The sequence below is a fragment of the Macrotis lagotis genome, chromosome 5 (genome assembly GCF_037893015.1).
Source record: "Macrotis lagotis isolate mMagLag1 chromosome 5, bilby.v1.9.chrom.fasta, whole genome shotgun sequence".
NCBI classification, from domain to species: Eukaryota; Metazoa; Chordata; class Mammalia; order Peramelemorphia; family Peramelidae; genus Macrotis; species Macrotis lagotis.
In genome coordinates, this window is record NC_133662.1 from 135,939,086 (window position 1) to 135,956,830 (window position 17,745).

Sequence of the window (17,745 nt, forward strand, 5' to 3'; positions counted from 1 at the left end):
ATAGCACATGGGAAATGGAAGAGACAGAAAGGAATAATGGATAGAGAATTGTTCTCAGGATTCATCTCTCATCTTTACCTCCTAGTGATTGTGTGACCCTGAGAAAGTCACTAAGTATCCAAACTAATCCCCCAAAACCCTAAGATTCAAAGAACTGTCAGTCATGTATGTCATGTCAATTAATCAGAAAATTATTAAGAATACAAAAAGAGTTCCCTTCCTCAAAGATCTTACATTCTATCGGAAATGTTAGGATGGCACAAATAAGGAAATTCCTTCATTAACTTTGTAATTATATAAAGAACAATTAATCCTGAGGAGCAACAGAAGAAAGATGCAATATAGTCCCTAAAAATGTATCTTGCCATCTTCCAAGTTGGAATATAGGAGCTTTTTATTTAAGAGTAACTCATTCAGAAAAAGGTAGGCCATAACAGTAACAAATATCTAAGTGAAAAGAGAACAATAAATCAAGTAAAAATTTAAAACGTGGTAAAACGTGTACAATCATTTACAAAGTGAAAAGAACAGAACCAAGAAAACACTGTACACTGTAGCAGCAACACTGTACAATGACCACCTGAGAATGACTCAGTGCTTCTCAGCAACACAAAAATGCAAAGGACTCAAGAAATTGCTCTCTGCTTACAGATAACAAGTTGATGGACTCTGAATTTAGATCAAAGTATATTTTCTCACTTGTTATTCTTTATCATGAGTTTTATCTTTTAAATCTGTTTCTTCTTTCAGAACACCAATGAATATGAAAATGTTTTACATGAAAGCACACATATATAACCTATATCATATTGTCTTCCAATTTAGGAAGAGGGTAAGGAAGGGTGAGAGGGGGAAAAAATCTTATAAAAATGAATGCTAAAAATTGTCTTGACATGTAACAGGAAAAATAAAATACTATTAAAAACTTTTCCTCGTTCCCTTATCGAAAATAATGTAACAAATATTCCTAATTAAGGAAAATAAATATCCATATTGGCTATTTAAAAAAATCTCTTTCCTTCCTTTTAAAGAGTACCATTTATGACAGGCAACAGCAATCTCAATAGCTTAGTCATTTCATGTGTCACCAACAGAACTAATTCCTACTATTGCCAAAGGACATGTCATGAAATATAAAGTAAAAATGGGCTGGAAAGTGTAAAAGAAAGAATGAAAAAGAAGCAAAAAAGAAGTGAAGCAAGAGGGGAGGGGAGAAATTAGGGGTGTGGTAAAGACAATACTAAGATAGACAAGTCAAATGAAAAAGTAGGTTAATGTGTTTGGAGTTACCAAAAATCTCCTTTAGTGGCAAATAGACAAGGGTATCTTTTCTGGAATTGTATTCTACAGTTCTAAGGTAAATAATAATACCTAAAATCTTTACAGTACTTTAATGTTTGCAAAGCACTTTGCAGGTATAACCTTTCTTTTAGTCCTCAAAATAACTCAGTAAATGGGTCCTATTACTGTCCCCATTTTACAGAAGAGAAAACTGAGACAAAAACATTAATTGCCTTACTCAGGGTCATACAATTGTGACTGATGTAGAATTTGAAATCAGGTATTCTGGAATCTGAGTCTAGAGCTTTATCCACTCTGTACCTAGATACCTCTTTCAGTTTTGAGACTGAAATAGCAGCCAATAAAATTGTACATACATATAACAATTCTCTGTGACTCACATATTAATATTAAAAATAGCATGTTACTATTATTTGTATTTTATCATATTTAATTTATTTTGTTAAATATGTTCCAATAACATTTAAATGAGATTCAGCAAACTTAGGAGTGTTCTGGCTAGTTGTGGCCAAGGGGTTATGTGTTTGACAACCATGGCCTAACATTTTACAAATAATAAAAATGTGGTCAGGGTGACATTTTGTGTCAAAGGACTATCCTACAGCCCTACAAATTACAAGCTTGAAAGCAGAAGGAAAAAAATTCAATAAACTAAAAGAATCTTTCAAATCAGAGTTGTAATCAGCAAAATGTAATCTTTTGAAGTCTCTTGGAATTTGTTCATTTTTAGGTAAGTCTAGCTGTATTATTGCTCCCCATATTGCCCCCATATACAACCAGTTAATATATAAAACTGAATCTTGCTGTTGCTCTATATGAGATATTCCGCCAATTCTGTCAATAGCAGATATTAAACACACACACACACACACACACACACACACACACACAAAACAGAGTGCACCTGGTTAGTTATAAAATGCCAGATTTGGCAACCTCCTGGCAAAGAGAAGCCTGAGGAGCAAGTGAGGGTTTTCTCTCCAAATGGTGAAATTAATAAAGTAACTGTAAATTCAATTTCCTTTCTAAGAACTGTGCTTCAGCATGGGATGCTTGCCATACCAGTAGTTTTCTCTCGAAGCTGAACAAACTATAGGGAAAAACTGAGTTTGAATCCTGACTCAGATACTTAATAGATTTGTGATTCTGAGCATTTCACTTAACCTCTCAGCCTTAGTTTCTTCCATCTGTTAACTGGGGATAATAATAACAGCAACATTATGAGATTGTTGAAATAATTAAAGTAAATCATGTAGCAAATTACAAAGAGCAATATAAATGCTATTTATTCTTTGCAATTTTTATACACTGCTAAACTGACATTCAAAATGACTACAATATTGAAGAAATACAGTTTGAGTTAGCACAATTAAATTTTCTCTCCTTTGTAAACTCTAGATATCAAAATAAAGACAAGATAAACTAGTTCAGTTAAAGCAAAAACCCTAGAAACTTCTGCCCGTCCCTCAAAGACAGGTGTGTTGTGATTCTTTTGTTTAGTTTTGTTTTATAGGATGACAATTAAGGGTCTGGGAAACTCCTGAATGAGAGACCCCCCCACACACACACACACACATTCATCTCCATTTTGATTACTTTTTTTTTTTGGCAAGGCAGTGGGGATAAATAACTTGCCCAAGGTCACAAATTTGAGGCCAAATTTGAACTCAGGTCCTCCTGACTCAAAGACCAGTGCTCTATCCACTGCACTACCTAGCTGCCTAATTTTATATTACTTTTCAAAATTACTCTCAGACTGACAGGTTTCTTTTGCAAGATTCCCTTATTATTCTTTAAATTGGAATTTTGCATGCAAGAAAAGAATCAAATTTCTTTCACTTGAGAAGTAATAGAATCTCAAAGATTCTGACATTCTGACAATAAGCAATCCCTTGGGGATGTTTTCCTGATTAAAATGAGTTATTTCTCTAAAAAGATAGCTGAGAGTTTTATTGCACATCTATAGATCCCCAGGAAATTCTAAGGGATGAAATCAATTTACGGGTAAAGGACATATTCATAGGTCTGACATTCAGTCTTCTATAAAAATACCTTTCCATGATTATCTATTAAAATGCTTTCCCTCCACTCACACTGGGATGACCTACTATTCCTATATCATTCTTTCTATCTCTGTGTTCTTTTGCTATCTCTCTACTTCTTCCTATCTTCTCTGCATGAGCTTGTCTCAGTCTTATTCTTATCTTTCAGTTTTTCACTTTGACCACGAAAAGTTCTCACAGTGTTTCCTCAAACAGCCCACTGATCTTTCCCTTTTTAAAAATATTGTATCTATAGCTTGTGACATTGGAATGAATATGGTAACCTGTACTGCTATTGTGTTTATCTTCCAAATAATCTAGAACACGGTTGTCCAAAATGCAATTGGCAGCACAATTTTATATGAATCCCTGTGGGTTTACTTATGCTTAAGTAAACGAAGCCAAACTAGAACAGAGATCTCACTAAAATGGAAAAGTAAAATATATTGTCTATTGTTTTAATAAAAGTCTTTTAAAGGTAAGGTTGGAAATTCCCTAATCTGGAAAAAGGAAGTCTTTTACCAATAAACATGACAGCTCCCTAGAGTTCCCAATACATTTCTTAGTTTCAGATAGTCTCCCCTCTTATCATTCTAAATCAAAACATCAAGCTGAACCAAAGGTCTGGAACCAAACATAGGACCTTACATTTTTCCTCTTAGACTTTTCAGTGCAGGCAACAAAGATCAATAAATATTCGGGTATTTCAAATAATAGAATTCATAATTAAATAAAAAGACTTGTGGCAATTTGGTTTTGTAGAATACAAAGAATAAAAAAGCTAATCTTCAGTACCAACCAATAGATCAGCAAATCTATAATAAATAAACAAATAAGGTATTTAATTAAACATCTTCAATGTTGTTTTAACTCAATTAGATTAAATGATGAGAGATTCAGCTTAAAATTACTAGTTGCAGAAAGTGATTACTTTGTATCTACTTTAGTGAATTAATTAATGTCTATTATAAGGGTATTCCATAAGAGGGTTCAATAAAACTAATAGCTTAGGAACCTAGAATGGTTTTATAACTGCAGAACTACTGATTACTGAATCAGAAATAGTTAAGCCTCAACCTGAATCACAGATTAGTAATCTATTTTTATCCTTCACAAGTTTGCAGAGCATTATGTTGGTAGCTATTGGGGTGCTATAATAGGGCAATATGATACCATTTGAATGAACTTTATGCTATATGAACTGAATAGTATAAGAATTACTCTGTCAACATAAAATTGATGAGGATTCAAGCAATTGAACGGGTAGAAACTGGCCTATTATAGCCACATGATCATGTGATCAAACAATATGAAGTGTTCTCAAAGGAAGAATTACAATTAATTAACAATCTCATGAAGGATTGCTTTTAAAAAACTGATAAGAAATAGCATACTTTTTAGCAAAAAAAAACCCTACTAATAAAGCAGATATTCATCAACTAATTCACCAAATGAATTATATCTGAATGTTAGTCTATAAGCATATTGGCTAAATGCCACATGTGCTACCCCGGGATAGAGGTATTAAACTTAGGTCACATATTGGGTATATGGCTTAGAGAGAGGGAAGAGTCAAGGATGACACCATGATTATAAGTTCGGGTAACTTGAAAGAAAAATAGAAATAAATATTATTTGGTGTAGTAAGAAATTATGGGTAAAATGAACACAGACAAGCATGGGAAGACAACTGCACAAAATAAAAGTACTGTCGATATAAATAGAAAAAAAGGCCTATACCAAATACCATGAAAAAAGAGCTACAGTGAAACAATCAAGGCTAAATGTGGAATTCTAATGATCAAATCTAACTTCTCTGCTTCCCCTACCCCAAATGAAAATGTTGCTCCCTCCATTCCCTCTTTGTAGGGGTCAGAGACAATGACTGTAAAACATTGTCTGTGTTGCCAGACTTGGTAGATGGCTAGTTTTGTTGAACTTCTCCCCTTTCTCCTTTTAATCTGTATCATAAAGGTCATGGATATATGTGTGTATATAGATATACACACACACACACACAGAGATAAACAGATATATATTTATATATTCCTTATCAATCTCTCTGGAAAGTTGAAGGGATGGAACAAAGTGAGAAACAGATGATATGAAAACAAAAGATGTCATTAAAATTATAACTTAACTAGGGTAGGACAGATAAGTAGAGTTACTGAAAATATGAGGATTGATAGAACGCTTTTGGAATGCATCACTGTCGGGGGGCAAGATTTCATAATGGGCAAGAATTAATAATTTGAGGCACCACCAATTATGCTAAATAATTTACATTATTTTAATGATATAAATGATAAAAATATTTATTATAATAAATTAATGGGTTTCCTGATTTAATCCTAATGAAGCAAGAAGCTAAGCTTGCAAAACAGGTTTTGAGAATTATCATACGTAAGGATGGCTTAACAATAATCCTCCCCCTTTCAATAGAACCACTTTACACTAGAGAAATCAAGGATAACACTATACTACTGAAAAGAGTTCACATACCCATCAGCACAAAAGAGGTATATAGTCCTAACATGCATGGAATAAGAAGCAAAAGAGACTAAAACCAGTTGAAAACCAGTGTTTTATGAACAAAGCATCTAGTGAAGTAGAATTCTTTAAAAGGAATGGTAATAATAATAATAATAGTAAAATAATAGAAAAAAAAGAAATAGAAAGGTCTATTCTATACACAAAGAGGGAATGCTTAAGTACATATGTTTCTCCTTGATGTTTCCAGAACTCTCCCATCCCCAAGTAATTCTAATTTGAATCAAATCAACAAACAATTTTTAAAGTATAAATTGTGGGATTGAGACATAATGCTGGGGAACTAGGCAGCAAAATGAAAAAGCATACTTCCTTTCCTCAAAAAGTTTACAATCAAACAATAAATATAAATAAGGCACTGGGGCAGAGCCACTTTGCCTCTCTGAACCTATTTCCTCATCTCTAAAATGGAATGATAATAAATATAACCTGCTTTTTAGGATCATAGGGAAAGAACTATACAAAGCTTCATAGTAATGTAAATGAGTTATGGTTAGCATTTAATGCTTAGCAGTGTGCTTGGAACATAATAGACCCTTGATAAATGTTGATTTAAATGAAATTAATTAGCGCAATATATGATTCAAGCAAAGTAAGAAATGGAAATTTGGACAAAGAGTTTGAGAGAGGAGGAAGAATCTTCAAAAGTTTCATGGAAAATATGTCACCTTTATAGAAGTTCAAAAGAAGATAATTTCATGCTTAGGGGGAAAATTGTCCACAAATATGTTGGTAGAACAGCTATGGAATAAGAAAAAAATTCATTTTGATTTTTGGCATTAGTATATTACAAATATGTCTTTAAATCTCACAACAACTTTGAGGGGTAGAAGCTGCTATTAGCCCCACTATACAGTTGTGGAAACTGAGGCAGATGTGACTTGCTCAGCATCAAAGGACTAGTATTTAGTGAGTAGTAAAATGTAAGTCATCAAACTGATTTGTCAACTATGTGAAAGAAATATCGGAGAGGAAAATTAAAAACAGAAAATTCAATTTTGATACCACTATAATAACTCAAGACAAAAGGCAGTAAACATCTTAAAGAGGTGGCAGTTGATTAAGGAGAGGAAAAATTCAAGAGATATTCTGGAGGCAAGATTCAGAAGATAAGTTCATTGACAGGATTTGAAGGTTAAAATAAGAAGTTAAAATAAAGAAACAGCAAATGAAATGAACATACTCAACCTGTGGTCTTGCCTAGGACAAGTTTCTAGCAAGTGGCTTAAGAAATATACACATTGAAAATAATAAAGAGGAGAAGAATCAGGAGAGCTCAATGCCACAAAACCCCAAGAGAATTAAGATTATTAAAATAAAGGGATTAGCCAACATTGCCAAATCTTGCAGATGGAAAAAGTTATATAGACTGGGGGCTGGAGGCAGATTTCATTATAACCCCTGTGACTCTCTGTTTCTTCATATATATAAAAAGGGTTAATACCCAAACATGTTTTGGCAAACATATTATATAAATATGAGCTTTTACTATATTTTGATTGAAACTCTCCAATCTGCTATTTTATGACATGATTATATAGTTAAAGCAATGAAATTATGATAACAATTTCCAAATTATGTTCCTTGTTGTTAATTTCCAACTCCCTCCAATCTATCATCCTTGTAGATGCCCAAATAATTCTAGAAAACACACAAATCTGATCACAGTATTCAAGAGAGGCAGCTTAGTATATTAACTCCAACTGATTATTTTTTTTTCTATTCTTTAAAACAAGGAATGGTTTAGTGTGTAGAGAGAGAGAGAGGTGGAGGTATGGTATACTTGGGAATGAAGTTAGTATAATTTATATATTTAAAAATTCTTAAATGTTGCAAATATTGAATTACAAGAGTAATGTGACTATCACCTAGAGAACTCTTTAAGGTTTTCAAAGAACCTTAAGACAAGCATCTGAGGTCAGTAGAACAAGCACAGAAGCTTTAGTATTCTGACAAAAATGCTTAGCACAGTAGGAGTATTTAATAAATATTTGATGAAAGGAACTGTAGAGACCTGCTATAAAAACTTAACTTATCTAACCACTGTTACCTAACAAATTTCTAACCTTTCATTTAAAAAAAAGTAAGAGGCTGAATTTGGCTAAGATCTTCAGTTTTACAATAATGGCAGACTATGGCATAATAACTGACAAGTATGTTTATTCTTAAAACAAGCAGGCACATCTAACTTGGAACACTGGTTTGAAGAAAAAGTCACACTTTCCCCCAAAACTGGCATGCCCTAAAATTTTGCTTTTACTTGCAACAGATCTGAGTAGATCTCTTGGGCAACAACTGGTATACATCAGTGGTTTTTGACAATGATCATAATCAAGTATTACTGTGAATCCAATGAGCATAGCTAGTGGTATGCATTTTTATTAAGATTGTGAATATATGAATAGCTATGTTCAAATAAAAAAAAGGCTACAATTTAAATCTTAAAACAATAGTTAATTACTATACTGCTTCCTACAAAGATGTAGGACATCATTAACTCAGCAGTAGCCATCTTGTTTAAATTAGAACTTGGTAGAATACCAAAAGTATTTCCTTATCTTGGGGTGGGGGGAAGACATCTATTAAATTGAAATGTAAATGTAAATGCTTATGAATTCCATATATACTTTTGCTATAATTAATAAATTTAACTCATCCTGCTAAAGATCAAAAGAACTGGGGGGGGGGGGGGGGGGATTTATGGCAAGGTTGCATGTTCCAGCAGATAGAAACTGTCACTTCAATATGGGATAAGGATAGGAATAAGAATAATTATTTCAATGCTAAAGAGAACAAAATTCTGGGTGAAGAAATTCCATATATCAATGCAAGGCAGCACTGTGTCTCAACTTTCTCTTCTTAGAAAGCTGCCTGGGAATCTGAGAGGTTAAGTGAATTGCCCAGGATCCTATACAAGTATTTTGGAAACAGAACTCGAATCAAAGTCTTCTTGATTTCAAGGCTAGCTTTCCATCAACTCATCTATGTGTCACTGCCTCTCTAATATGATATATACTGAGAAGAAAAATGCTTACAAAAGAACACTCTCCCAGCGAAATAATTGTAAGATGATAAGAAAGAGACTGGATGACAACTAAATTAATGGCTGGTTATCAACTATATGAAATAAGAGGCCTATAGCTCTACTGATTCAAAAATAAGCAAAGCAGTCTCATTGTATTTAAAAGGCATCTGATTCATGAAGTTAAAAAAAGCTGGCAACAGAAAAAAAGAGCTAATGATTATGTCTAGAGAGAATGGCATCAAAACTAAGATTTTCCCATTAATTAAGGATTAGCCCCTGAAAGACACCCTTCAAAGGTGGTAGGTAGTCCATGGGACTTTTTTTTCAGAAATCAGGGCTGTCATAGCAACTAGCAAAAAGTCATCCTTCGATCTGTTCAGTTGAATTTTATGTGCTCCTAAATCTATCATTTGGGACTTTAACAACTCTATATTTCAAATATAAGGAGTAATAAAAAAAAAAAAAAGGTGATACTTTCCGGGGGAAAAAAACAAACTATGAGAAAGAAAATAGAGAATAATAAAGAAAAAATAAATTAAAATTCTTTGTTTTGTTTTAACATTTTTACAAAATCAAATAACAGTAAGTCCTCTCCATAATACCCTCTCTTTAAAAAACAAAATATACAAGTAGTTAATTAAAATAATCTGACAAAGGAAATATGACTGAGATTGAACCAAACTTTAAATTAAAAGATAAAAAATGCTACTCAATAATACACATTATACTGCACAAGCACAATTTTCACAAAATAAATATTTTATATAATCAACTATCAGTGTGTGTATATATAATCTAGATTTTTTCTAAATCTTATTTTAAATAATATTGCTTATATTCCTCAACAAAATTTCACTTTTACATCCTTTCATCAAACAGCAATGGATGAAATTCTCATTTACCAACAATATGGCCTAAATATAAGGGACTAGGTGGAGGGAGAACTACCAATATCAATTTAGAAGGATTGATTTCTAAAAATATTGTACAATTTCTCAAATGTTATCTATCCCATTATTAAAAGCAGCATTATACAATAGAACTAGTACTAAAAGTACTACAGTTCTGCTCTACAATACAACAAGCTCTGCAGACAAAGAACCTGCCTTCAATTCTAGATTCTGACAGTATCTTTATGGCCTTAGACAAATCACTTACCCATTCTGTTCTCAGTTTCCTCCTCTATAAAAATAGAGAAATTGATCTTTGTGGTACCTCCCAATTCTAATCTACTATCCTATTAGCCTATGAATTCTGGGGACACCTTTTTACCTATCTGCAGTGTCTTTCTCTGAAAAACAAATCACCTATATTTTTATATTGTGTCTATAAGTTATGGCATCTCCTAGACTCAAAAAAATCAGAAACACAGTTAATCCACAGGACCAAAAAGTATAAATAAGTTGTAATATATTAACCATAAGAAATTGATATTTTTAAAGAGTACAAAAGATAGATAATTAAAAACTTCAATGAGGCAACTTGCCACCCACCTGAAAAAAAATATAGACCAAGTAATAGATTTAAATAGCAAACAGATGGGATAGCCTCGGTACTGCACTGCCACATATATAATGATAGTAGAAAGTTGCAAAACTAATGAAGAACCCCTTTTGAAGGAAACACAAAATATGGAATGACTTCCAAGGTAAGGGGACTGGAGTGTTACTGTTGTACCCACATCAATGAGATAACCCATCTTTTCAAGAACTAAAATAGCAGGCTTCCATTTCTTTTTGGTATTCATTATGTTTCATAGTTATCTTGATCGGGGTGTTTAAAAGACAACATGCTTTGGAGGGTAAAAATTGTTACTATAACTGATTTTATATGTATGTGCATGTATACGTGCATATATGTGAAGACAGATATGAATAGACATGAGAGAGTGGTGCCACTCCACAAAATTGGAATTGTGATTAAAATACCATTCCGATTACCCTTTCTATAGAACCAGATCTTTTTTTGTTTAATAGAAGTTTAAAAATCTGAAAATCAGGTAGTGTATTTTAATAGTTGGAAAATGAACTGAATAAATGAAAATTTAAGGAAGGGATTTAAAGAAGAAATGCATTTTACTGTCCAACAGATGAGTTTATGAGTTGATGGAGAAAACTTTGGACCAATGGGATCCCTAGGTATAGAAAGGTAGGTTAAAGCTATGAAGGGTAAATATGATAATTTCTAACTATTCAAAAATAGTTCCTCAATAAACATTTACTTGTTATTGTTCAGTCATTTCAATCTTATTTGATTCTTTGTGACCCATTTTGGTATATTCTTGGCAAAGATATTGTAATGTTTTGCCATTTCCTTCTCCAGTTCATTTTGTATATGAATAAACCAAGGTAAACATAGTTAAATGAATTATCCAGCATCAAACAGCCAATAAGTGTCTGAGGTCATAGTTAAATTTAGAAACATAACACCAGACCCAGAATTTTATCCAATGAAGCACCCAGCTGCCCTTTAAACATTTATTAAATCCATTCTGTGGGCCAACCAGGCACTACACTAATGTCTGAGTATACAAAGAATTTTTGACCACAAGAAGGTCATGATTTAATGGGGAAAGATGCAACAAAAATAAAAAAAAGTAAGAGTTAGGGAAGGGTATGATGGAATCTTGAAAAGTAAAGCCATTTGGAAAATGATGAGATGGTTATTCTAAGTGCCTTCCATAAATGATGGATCTAGGAGGAGCTCTCAACTTTGTCTACTCTCAAATTAGAGGGCAAAAGAAACCTCAAAAATATACAAAAGGTGTGAGTTTAAAGGCTGTTCTGATCTTGCAGTATGATAAATTTCTGTTGAGTATACCAATGAAACATCAATTGGGGGGAAAAAACCTAATTGCAGGCTATGACAGCAGGGATTCCACAGTGTGGTAGAACTGAATAAACACTTTGAAATGAAGTACTCCAACTTCATTCTTTTCCAGTTTACACTAAAGACTCATCACCACTGGAGTACCTCACATGACCATTGTTGGACACAGACCTAAATAAATATATTACATATTTATAAAATTTTTGGATGCTTCAACTTAGTCATTTTTTTTTGCTAATCCTACATGTCAGATTCATCCAATATGAGATGTCCCATAGGTAGATGAAAATGCATGACTAGTTATGAGAAAGAGGTCATGAGAAAGATTAGTTCTGTACAAAGAGACCCAAGAATCATCTGAATAGAAATCATTATTAAAGCCATGAATGAATTAAGAACATCAAGTGAAATAGGAGCAGGGGAGGAACAGACAAGGAAGGAAGGAGGGAGAGAAAAGCAAAGAGAACCTAGTCTGAACCTTGTGGGGAACACACTAGTAGTAAGCATGACCTGAATGAAAATCATGTTAAGGAGAGGTACAATATATATATGGGAGGAGAGAATGATATCATAAAAACCTAAAAAGATCACTGTATTAAGAAGATAGTGATTATCAATAGCAAAGGCTTCAAAGATCAAAAAAGATCATCATTAAAAAAAATCCTTATATTTGACAATTAGAGAATTTGGATTGAGTACTTTTAATTAAACAGTGATATCAGAAACAAGATTGATAATTTAAGAAGAGAAAATAAAAGGAAAAGAAGGGGTGGCATTAATTGTAGGCAGACTTCTCATGGAATTTTTGTTCCAAAATAGAAGAAAAATATAACAGATTTTCACATACGGCTTCATGATTTGTCAAGTGCTTTAACTTACTGCATTAAGATAAAATGAAATTAGGAGGATTAAATGCATAGTCCAGGGTCACAAGGTTTATAAAGACAATCCTAATTTCCATCCGTACTCTCCAGACTTTTCTATCTCTTAGCCAGCAGCATTCTCAATCTGGAAGTGCTTCCTCCCCTGCAGCTCTCTCATCTGAATGGTTAATCTCAATTTGGAAATAATTTTGTGGAAAAAATCAGACTATTCATATTCACCTCTTTCCCAGCTTTACCCCTGCCTCTTCTACTCCTTTTCCAGCCTTGTCATCATGTGGTTCCTATATCCCTCTCCTCCGTCTTCCCAGCTCCTCTAGATGTGTGGTGTGAGGATTCAAGAGCAAATAAAAAAGTTCTAAACCTTGGAGATTATTGTCCTCATGTTTTCTGAAGTTAGGGACTGTCTGCTTTGCTTTTATGAAATAAGATGCCTGGCACTCACTAGCTACTTAATGAATGCTTCATCAATTTATCAATCAACAAAGAGTAGAATTTGAACTTTGGCCCCTTCTGAAGATCTGTTTGCACTCTCAATTTTCAGCTTGTCAACACTAAAGGGTAAACATGGAAATAATTTCTTTATTACAGAACATAGACTATGTGAATCAATAAGTCTTTGCTCTACAACAAAATATATTCATATTATTGACTACAGGAAGATAACTTTATCTCCCTCCGTAAAGGCAGAAATAATGCTTAATATTTCTATACTACTATAATGCCCAATGTGATTTTTTTATAAATGTGCTTTTGCAAGTAGGTATTTACTGCATTCTTTTTGGTGTGGTGGCAGTGGGGAGGGTGCAGGACAAACTGAACTCCTATCTTCACTAAAATCCAACTCATCTTGTCTTGGAGGTAACCCAGGTACATTGAAGGTTATGCCAACAGAATAAGAGCTCTGGCAGTTTCTCCTATAATGGAATGCCTATAAGCCTAGCATGGCAAAGAACTGAATGCCTTTCTCCTAAGGAACAGCAGAGCTACATGAACTGAAGCTTATAACCAGACTGTTAACAAATAGTATTTTTTTTTCCAGCCACTAAAAATCAGGAAGACCCTTTTAGTTCTAACAGATCAGGGGATTGGGAATTGTATAGGTGATAGGAATACCTACATTGTAGAAATTAGGGATCCTTGAAATGCTGAATTGAGCAATATACTTAAAGTGCATATAGTAGTGGATAATTTTGACTGCCTGCTGAATGATATCCAAGATGGGATTAGAAGAATCTACTGGGTATTTATTTCAGTTTAAATTCTGGGACCAGTTTTGCCAAGTCATTGTCTTCCCTTTTTCTTCCTCCAAATCACATCATTCTTTCTGTGCTAGCATGTACTTCACAAGATATGATGCAGTCTATATTCCATGCTAGACTCTCCCTTAGAAAATTTAACATTAAGTTGAATTCCTTAATATTGAAATAGTTGCAATTAAAAATAAAAGTGAAAAAAAATAAAAAACTAGCTCTTATTTTCATAAGACAAAATGAAATGCTCATTTGAAATATTAGTGGACCAATAGGCTAGAATGAATTAATGGTTTAAAGATGATTCTTGATAAAAAAAAAAGATAAGATATTAGGAAGACAAGACAATCTGAAGTAATCAATCAAGTATTTATTAATTACCCCCTCTGTGCCAGGTTCTGTGTTAGACAACGAGGAAAAAAAGATCAAAAGACTGAAATTATCCTTATTAGCAAGAAGGCTACATTCCTTTAGAGAAGATAAAAAAGCGGATTATTATTTAAATGCATGCATATAAAACATAAATACATAAAATACAAATTCATATAAAATAGTTAAATACTAAATGTTCAAGGACTGAGGGAAGGCATTAGAACTTGAGAGGAGATAAAGAAAAGCTTTATTAAGATGATGTTTGGAGGGGTAGCTAGGTGGCGCAGTGGCTAAAGCACCAGCCTTGGAGTCAGTAGTACCTGGGTTCAAATCTAGTCTCAGACACTTAATAATTACCTAGCTGTGTGGCCTTGGGCAAGCCACTTAACCCCATTTGCCTTGCAAAAACCAAAAAAAAAGATGGTGTTTGGATTATATATGAAAGTAGAAAAGGAGCTTTGTTTAAAAGGTACAAGAAAGGAATGTATATTCCAAGCATATGGAATGACCAAGAGGCACAGCAATGGGAGATGGGGTTTCAAGAGGTGGAATATCTAAAATGATGAAAAGAGAAGGCAAGTTTTCCTAAATTAAAGAGTTCAGAAGTAGTTTCCAGTGAACCAGGAAAAAGAATAAAGGAAGACTGTTTAGCACTTTAAAAACTAAACAGAAGAGTTTTATATTTTATCCTAGAAGCAATAGAAAACACTGGAGCCAACTGAATATCTGTCACATGGTCAGATTGTTGCTTGAGGAAAATTACTTTGGCAGAGGTGTTGCATGATAGAACAGAGCAAGGAATGAGTTAAGGCAGAGAGATTGATTAAAAAGTTATTGCAATAATCTGGGCAAGAGTAGGTGAGAGGCTGAATGAAGGTAATAGCTGTGTGAAGGGTGTCAGATACAAAAGATGTGAAGTTAACAGTAAAGTTTGAGAGCTAATTAGATATGTGAGGAAAAGCAGGACATATTTCAAGGTTCTGAATGTTGGAGATTGGAAATAATGGTGATATCTATGACAGAAAGAAAATGTCAAAGGGAAGAAGATTTGATGCTTAAAACCTTTTGAAAATTTGGAACTGAAATAAATTAGAATTGATAATTTAATAGGAATAATGATTAACATCATAATATGTGGAAGTAACACAGAAATATTAAGAAATTAAAGTGTTTTAAGTAAGTGCAAAATAGTTATGATTGTGAATTCCTAGCTAATGTTTAGTTTATTCAGAAATAATTGTCTCAAGTGACAGCTTTGGTAGAATTCAGTAACTGAATTTAGGTAACCTGAGATTCAAGCCCCATTTCTCATATCTCCTCCATGAGTATGAGGTAAGTCATTAAACTTTCTAAACCTCAGGGAACTAAGATTTAGATTGTTGTTGCTGGTGTTGTTGCCATTGGGATTGGGAGCATACATGAGTGTGTGTTTGTGTTTTAAAGTTGTCATGAGGAGACTTCCTGTCAAGATGGCTGAGAGAAGTCAAGCACTGTGTGAAAACCCCCCAAATCTTTCTCTCCTCACAAAGAAGGATTAAAGTACACACCTACACTCATCTAAGATAAAGAACATAGTAACTTTTCAAATGTTAAAAAGGGAATGGGGAGGGGGAAAAAAAGTGGTACTAAAAGAAGGAATGGAAGGAATAAGGGACAAAGGGAAAGGGGAAAGATAGGGAGGTGGATATAAAGGGACAAACACAGGGAAGGAGGTCATATTCAGAAGTAAAATACTTGGGAATACTAATAAGGTAAGAAAAGGGGAAAAATACAAGCAGAGGGAAGACAGCAAGTAGGGCAACAAATAGTAATTATAACTTTGAATGTGAATGGGATGAACTCTCCCATAAAACATAAATGAATAGCAGAGTAGATTAAAAACAATAATCCTATAATATGCTGCCTACAAGAAACTCATTTGAAGCAGAGAGATACATATGGAGTAAAGGGAAAACACTGGAGCAAAATATATTTTGCTTCAGCCAAGGGGGAAAAGCAGGAGTAGCAATCATTATCTCAGGCACAGCGACTGCTAAAATAGATTTTATTTAAAGAGATAAGGACTGAAACTATATCCTCTTAGAAGGTACTATAGTCAAGGAAGAAATTTTAATACTAAATATTTATGCACCAAGTGGTATAGCTTCCACATTCTTAGAGGAGAAGCTGAATGAGTTACAGGAAGACACAGACAGCAAAATTCTACTGATGGGAGATCTCAACCTCCCTCTCTCAAACTTAGATGAATCAAAACATAAAATAAAAATAAACAAAAAGGAAGTTAAGGAGATAAATAGAATGTTAGAAAACAAGTCATGATAGGCATTTGGAGGAAACTGAATAGGGATAGAAAGGAATATACTATTCTTTCTGCAGTACATGGCACACAAAAATTGACCATAAAAACCTTATAATCAAATGCAGAAAGTCAGAAATAGTGAATGCTTCCTTCTCAGATCATAATGCAATAAAAAATCATGTGCAATGAAGGGCCATGGAGAGACAGTCCTAAAAATAATTGGAAACTAAATAACCTCATTTTAAAGAATGATTGGATCAAACAACAAATTATGGAAAGAATAAATGATTTCATCCTTTATAATGACAATAATGAGACAACATACCAAAACATATGGGATACAGCCAAGACTGTTATTAGGGGATATATTAGATCCTTAATTGTTTACCTGAATAAAAAAAAGAAAGAGGAAATCAATGAACTAAGCATGCAACTAAAGAAATTAGAGAAAGAACAAATCAAAACCCCCCAATTGAATACCAAATTAGAAATTCTAAAAACTAAAGGAGAAATTGATAAAAATTGAAAGCAAGAAAACTAGTGAATTGATTAGCAAAACTAAGAGTTTGGTTTTATGAAAACAATCAATAAAATTGATAAACCTTTGGTTAATTTGATTAAAAAAAAGAAAAGCAAATTACTAGTATCATAAATGAAAAAGGTGAACTCACCACCAATAAGGAAGAAACTGAAGTAAATATTTTGCCAAACTCTATGCCACTAAATTTGATAATTTAAGTGAAATGAATGAATATTTACAAAAATATAAGTTGCCCAGGTTAAATAAAGAGGAATTAAATACCTAAATAACCCTATTTCACAAAAAGAAATTCAACAAACTATCATTGAACTCCCTAAGAAAAAATCTCCAGGCCAGATGGATTAACAAGTGAATTCTATCAAACATTTAAGAAACAATTGGTTCCAATTCTATATAAACTCTTTGGGAAAATAGGTGAAGGGGAAACTCTGCCTAATTCCTTCCATAACACCAGTATGGTGCTGATACCTAAACCAGGAAGAGTCAAAAGCAGAGAAAGAAAATTATAGACCAATTTCCCTACTGAATATAGATGAAAAATTTTAAATGACATCTTAGCAAAGCAATTGCAGCGAGTTATCACTAGGATAATACATTATGACCAAGCAAGATTTATCCCAGGAATACAAGTTCAATATTAGGAAAATTGTT

The 17,745-nt window shown here is 33.3% G+C and overlaps 1 protein-coding gene across 3 annotated transcripts in view; it reads right to left on the reverse strand.

Moving 5' to 3' along the window:
• PTPRK (protein tyrosine phosphatase receptor type K) overlaps positions 1-17,745 on the reverse strand; it is a 721,956-nt gene that overhangs the window by 444,181 nt on the left and 260,030 nt on the right. Inside the window, exon 1 of one of the 3 annotated variants that reach the window (XM_074187555.1) lies at positions 16,879-16,942. The exons of the other annotated variants lie outside the window; for them this stretch is intronic. The gene's annotated coding sequence lies outside the window, so the exon portion shown is untranslated. Of the gene's footprint in view, positions 1-16,878; positions 16,943-17,745 lie in introns of those variants that run through there. 3 annotated transcript variants of the gene reach the window in all.